Source organism: Tursiops truncatus, chromosome 11, assembly GCF_011762595.2.
Source record: "Tursiops truncatus isolate mTurTru1 chromosome 11, mTurTru1.mat.Y, whole genome shotgun sequence".
Classification (NCBI taxonomy): domain Eukaryota; kingdom Metazoa; phylum Chordata; class Mammalia; order Artiodactyla; family Delphinidae; genus Tursiops; species Tursiops truncatus.
In genome coordinates this window covers 68050676-68057103 of record NC_047044.1, presented here as the reverse complement: position 1 = coordinate 68057103, position 6428 = coordinate 68050676, and the positions used below count along the sequence as shown (strand labels likewise).

At 38.6% G+C, this 6428-nt stretch overlaps 1 pseudogene; it reads left to right on the top strand.

Moving 5' to 3' along the window:
- Positions 1–4162: 4162 nt before the first annotated feature.
- On the top strand, positions 4163–5799 carry LOC117314106 (eukaryotic initiation factor 4A-II pseudogene; annotated as a pseudogene).
- The last annotated feature ends 629 nt before the right edge of the window (positions 5800–6428 follow it).

Below are 6428 nucleotides of genomic sequence, written 5' to 3'. Positions count from 1 at the left end.
CACCCACCAATTGGAAACTCTAGATGTCAATGTCACCTTCAGTACCTAGATTAACCATCCACAGTACTAGACAAAGGAGGAAGAGTTCAAATTCCTAGCTCCACATAGCTCCGCACCCAGCTTCTGTTTCTGCCTCTGCCTCTGCCTTCCCCTCCTCAAAGCCCCGATGAGAACATGACAGTGGGAACACACAGTTCTTCAGGCAGAAAACCCCCTCCTGCACTCACCAAGCGTGCTTGGGCCCCATGGCCCAGAGAAGGGAATGACAGTGGGCAATCCAGCAGGGTTCCCAAAGGCAGCTAAATTAGTCTTAAATAACACCCTGCATAGGATACCAAAGTGAAGTGATGTTAGTGTCATGCGATGTGTAGCCTGGTTATTTTGTTAGCTTTTCCTACAGTAAGATGAAGAAATCAGGTCTGCACTTTTCTGCTGCAGTCTAGTCTCATGACCTTGTAATGGCAGTGTCTAAGCGAAAAGAGAATTCTCTCTCTCTCTCTCTCTCCATCTCTTTTTTCTCTCTCTGACATACACACACACACACACACATGCAAACACACACCCCCCTCTCAAGAATAATCAATATTTTTAGACATTTGGCATCTTAAAAGCAGACTTGATGAGATGGAAGAGACATTCTGTCTTCAGTGTGGAATAGTCCTGCTAAAAATTACCAAGTATTTAGTACTAAATAGAAGCTCTAACATCTCAGAGGAAGCATTTGCTTTCAAGTTCATGGTTGCTTCACTGTTTCCTCCAGGAACATTAGGTGGTATTCGTCTTACACTTGTGCAACTTAAGCTTTGTTTCTGGTGATTCCCATAACCTCCACCACCAAATCAAAGTCTCTTCCACTGGTGACTTGCAGCTCCACCTCTAGATGGAGAGAACTGTGAGCAACTTTTAAAGGATTCTTCCCTAGTTAAAAAAAAATTGAAAAGTTCAGTCAGACATTCCATTGCCTATTCAATGCACCTCCTGACGGAGGTTATCTCTGAGCCTTGGTTTGTGAAATGGGGCTAATACCTTTCTTGAAGGGGAATTATAAGAAAGAAATGATGCGAATTCCCTGGCTGTCCAGTGGTTAGGAGTTTGTGCTTCCACTGCCGCTGCCCGGGTTCCATCCCTGGTCGGGGAACTAAGATCCCACAAGATGCTCGTGTGGCCAAAAAAAAAAAAAGAAAGAAATGAGATTTAGTATAATATTCTCTTGACACAAACTTTGTGTACTCGATAAAGAAAGCTATTCAATTCACAGGCATGTATGTGTACAAACATATATGTATGTATATGAATACATATCCTTATATATCATGTTACATATATCAGGAAAAAAATAATTACTGTTTCCATATTGAGCACATATGCGAAAAGGAAAGAAATTCATCTATTCAGGGAGTGGGAAATGGAGTGGAAAAGACAGAGAGGTATTGAGTGAGGAAAAGTTCAACGAAATAAGACAAACAGACACTCTATAAACTAACTGTAGCAAAATCCCATTTGTATTCCAATTTTGGATCTACCAAGAGATATCCTTGAATAGTCTATGTTATTTCAAATAAACTGAAACCAACTGCCCTTGAACTTTATTCCTACTGTAAAAAATATATATATACTAAAATTTTGAGGCTAGTGAGTTCTAACAATTTTCCAGGGTTTCTCATAAGAACATATGCTTGTGTGCTGTCTAATTTTTCACCTAATTTTAAGCTGCTAAATCATAGCATGTGTTTATTATGCTTAAATGTGCAAAGTTGAAACAATGTTAATTTTTTTCTTGGCCTTTCATATGGCTCAAATGTTTTTACTGTTTTCCTAAATACTACTATTTAAGTCATATGGGGGGAATCTCTGTATTCACCACGTTTTTCACATTTAGCAAATTAATACAAATTATAAACCATTTGTTTCATGTTGCTAATGAATTCCTTCATGTGCCATGACTCACTGAATAATTATTGAGATACTACTGGGTGCCAGGTATTATTCTAGACCCTGGAGAAACAGAAGTCTCAGTTTCTGATTCAAACAGAATTATTGAATCTGTTACTGGGGTAGACAAACATTTTTTCAATCACTGCACAATGTGATCAGAGGTAAATACACAATACTACGTGGTAAGGAAGGAAGTTACAAATATTCTATGGGGAACAGAGAGAAGTTAGAAAACAATGGTATGATAGAGGTGATATTTTAACTGGGTATTAAAAGAGAGGCACACATGGAAACAGTAGAAGAGGGTTTTAAGCAGAGAAAACACATGAGCAGTGTCAGGGAGAGTGGAAAGATCATGAGTCCTGCTGGGTTAAGGCAAACGAGGTCCCAGGGGAGAGAATGAGGCGCAGAGGGAAACCAACACAGCAGGTACATTTGGAAGAATTTGCACTTTGTCCTGTCAGCACAGGACCCTTCAAGGATTTACTTTCAAAATACTGACTTAGTTCAAACATTCAAAAAGTGAAAATCAAAGAAAATGATATAGAACTGATACTTTCCTTGGTATTTCTTATTGAATTTTAACCTGTACACTACAATACTATACTAGGTTTCCAACCCATTTGAAACATATTAAAAAGGTCTGCTAATGAACTGTATGACAAAGGTTCAAAGTCAAGACATTTTAACTGATAGGAGTCTGGGAGTAAGCTCAGAATAGGATACTACTTCCACGTGAAAGTTCTCTCCATTGTTACACTGTGGAAAGACTTGGTCATTACACTGTGGAAAGTTTTTCTTCTACCTCATGGAATATTAAGGAGTATTTTCCTTCCAGCTTACCTATCATCAGTGATTGTAAGCTATCTGTAAAGCTATATTTTTAATGATCCATTCCTGTAAAAATGTAAATTAATATTTTAAAAAGTATAAGAACAATATATTTCTTTTGGAGTGGTGAGGTGTCTGCACAGGAAAGATAGAAGAAATAACAGACTCGGGATTTCAAAGAGGCCAGGGACTGATTTATCAGAAGACATTAGAAGCAGAGTTGTATGTGGACATTTATATTGTGATACAAAGTCTTTGAATAAAAGACAAATAATTCCAAGCAATGTTTAAAACAATGCCAGAAGCTAACACTCTCTAAAAAGAAGCAAGAAGCAGAATTTCTAAGAGTTAAAATAAGAATGATCCTTCATTAATTTTAATTTTATAGAAAAAGTCAAATCTATTTCAACTTATAACCACTTACATCCACTGGCTCTTATTAATTGACATAGATACGTTGTACATAGTTGTTATTAGACTGTACATGCAAATTTGTATTTTTATTCACCTATTCTTCATATACTTCTATTCGTACACAGTCATTTCTAATTATTATGATGTATTCTAATTAGGATCTCTACTTGAACCAATTGCAGAAGGAATTTCTACCATTTCCATATAAAAAATCACCACCATTCATATCAAGTTGAATTGCATTTCAAAGTACACTAGACCAGGAGTTAAGAGACCATATTTTAGTCCCAGGTGTGCTATTAATAATCCCAAGTAGCTTGCTGCAAACTACTTTTTCTCCTTCAAACTCCATTTTTCCAACTATAAAATAAAATGTTTAGAAGGAAGATCTAGGGTACCTTCCAGGCCCCAGATGCAGATCCTGATACACAGTATTCATTCGTTCATTTATTCATTTATTTATCCATTCAACTGATATTTACTGGGTATCTTGTCTGTGTCAAATGTTGGAGCTACAGCACCTGGGATACAGCAATGGAAAAAACCATCAGAAGCCCCTACTCTCCTGGAATTTACATAGTCATGATGGGAGACAAATAATAAATCGACAAGTAAATGCAGTAATTTCAGATAGCTATAAATGCTGGTAATATGATTAAATGTCTGATGCAGAGCAAGGATTTGGTTTGGGTACATATGTGCAGATTGATGTACAATGCATAATATATTTGCCCCACAGTGCTTCATATTTGAGTGATGTTTAACTGCAACTTTCCTTGCAATTAGATTTTTGTACCCACTGGTATAAACAGCAAAAATAGCTTATAGACATCTTATATATTGTTCTTTATAGATTAGCTGCCCAATTTAGGCAAAATCCCTTTTAAAATATAATTATAATCTGGAGCATATAGACAGAATATTAACATAGAAGTAAAAAGGTATTAGCTTTCCAGTCAGGCACTGAGTGGTTCATTGGATCATGTCTGGTAGCTCCGCGGATTATAACAGAGAACACGGCGGCCCAGAGGGAACGGAGCCCGATGGTGTCATCGAGAGCAACAGGAATGAGATTGTGATAACTTTGATGATATGAATTTAAAGGAGTCTCTTCTTCGAGGCATCTATGCTTATGGTTTTGAGAAGCCATCAGCTATTCAGCAGAGAGCTATTAGCCCATGTATTAAAGGGTATGATGCGATTGCTCAAGCTCCGTCAGGTACTGGCAAGACAGCCATATTTGCTATTTCCACCCTGCAACAGTTGGAGATTGAGTTCAAGGAGACCCAAGCACTAGTATTGGCCCCCACCAGAGAACTGACTCCACAGATCCAAAAGGTAATTCTGGCACTTGGAGACTATATGGGAGCAATTTGTCATGCCTGCATTGGTGGAGCCAACGTTCGAAATGAAATGCAAAAACTTCAGGCTGAAGCACCACATATTGTTGTTGGTACACCAGGGAGAGTGTTTGATATGTTAAACAGAAGATACCTTTCTCCAAAATGGATCAGAATGTTTGTTTTGGATGAAGCAGATGAAATGCTGAGCCGAGGGTTTAAGGATCAAATCTATGAGATTTTCCAAAAATTAAATACAAGTATTCAGGTGGTGTTGCTTTCTGCCATAATGCCAACAGGTGTGTTGGAAGTGACCAAAAAATTCATGAGAGATCCCATTCGAATTCTGGTGAAAAAGGAAGAATTGACCCTTGAAGAAATTAAACAGTATTATATTAATGTTGAAAGAGAGGAATGGAAGTTGGATACACTTTGTGACTTGTACGAGACACTGACGATTACACAGGCTGTTATTTTTCTCAACACAAGGCATAAGGTGGACTGGCTCACTGAGAAAATGCATGCCAGGGATTTCAGTTTCTGCTCTGCATGGTGACATGGACCAGAAGGAAAGAGATGTTATCATGAGGGAATTCTGATCAGGGTCAAGCTGTGTTCTGATCACTACCGACTTGTTGGGGTCGATAGCAGCAGTTGATGACGAGATGGCACTCAGAAACGGCGATGTAATTTAGGACGTGGAATCATAAGTGAAACAGCACACTGTCTGAATAAAGAGCGAAATTGGCAGAGCGGGTCGATTTGGGAGGAAAGGTGTGGCTGTAAACTTTGTTACTGAAGAAGGCAAGAGGATTCTTCATGACACTGATACTTTCTACAATACTACAGTGGAGGAAATGCCAATGAATGTGGCTGACCTTATTTAATTCCTGGGATGAGATAGTTTTGAATGCAGTCCTCGCTGTTGCTGATAGGCGATCACAACGTGCATTGTGCTTCTTTCTTTGGGAATATTTGAATCTTGTCTCAATGCTCATAGCGGATCAGAAATACAGATTTTGATAGCAAAGCAACATTAGTCGTGAGCTCTTGTGAGGAAAGTCGTTGGCTTTATCCTCTTTAGAGTTAGACTGTTGGGGTGGGTATAAAAGATGGGGTCTGTAAAATCTTTCTTTCTTAGAAATTTATTTCCTAGTTCTGTAGAAATGGTCATATTAGATGTTCTCTATCATTTAATAATATACTTGTGGACTAAAAGATATAAGTGCTGTATAAAATCAGCCAATTATGTTAAACTAGCATATCTGCCTTTATTATGTTTGTCATTAGCCTGACTAGAAAGGCCTTTATTTATTTATTTTTTTTTTTTGCGGTATGCGGGCCTCTCACTGTTGTGGCCTCTCCCGTTGTGGAGCACAGGTTCCGGACATGCAGGCTCAGCGGCCATGGCTCACGGGCCCAGCCGCTCCGCGGCATGTGGGATCCTCCCGGACTGGGTTACGAACCTGTGTCCCCTGCATCGGCAGATGGACTCTCAACCACTGTGCCACCAGGGAAGCCCGCAGAAAGACCTTTAAAATTGATTTTTTTAGAAAGCATTTGAATGCATTTTGTTTGGTATTATATTTATTCAATAAAGTATTTAATTAGTGCTAAGTGTGAACTGGACCCTGTTGCTAAGCCCCAGCAAGCAATCATCCTAGATAGGGTTAAACGTTTACCCCAGTAAAATTGCCATATTGCACATGTCTTAATGAAGTTTGAATGTTAAATAAATTGTATATTCACTTTAAAAAACAAAAAGATATTAAAGTGAAAAGGATATGAGAAGAGGGTCATTCAGTTGTTCATCCATGGGGCACCATGACAGATCAGAAGGTGGTTAATACTTGCCACGTCCAGAAAGGAAGCACAAAGGTAGCATCAAGAAGGCCATGCTTACTGATA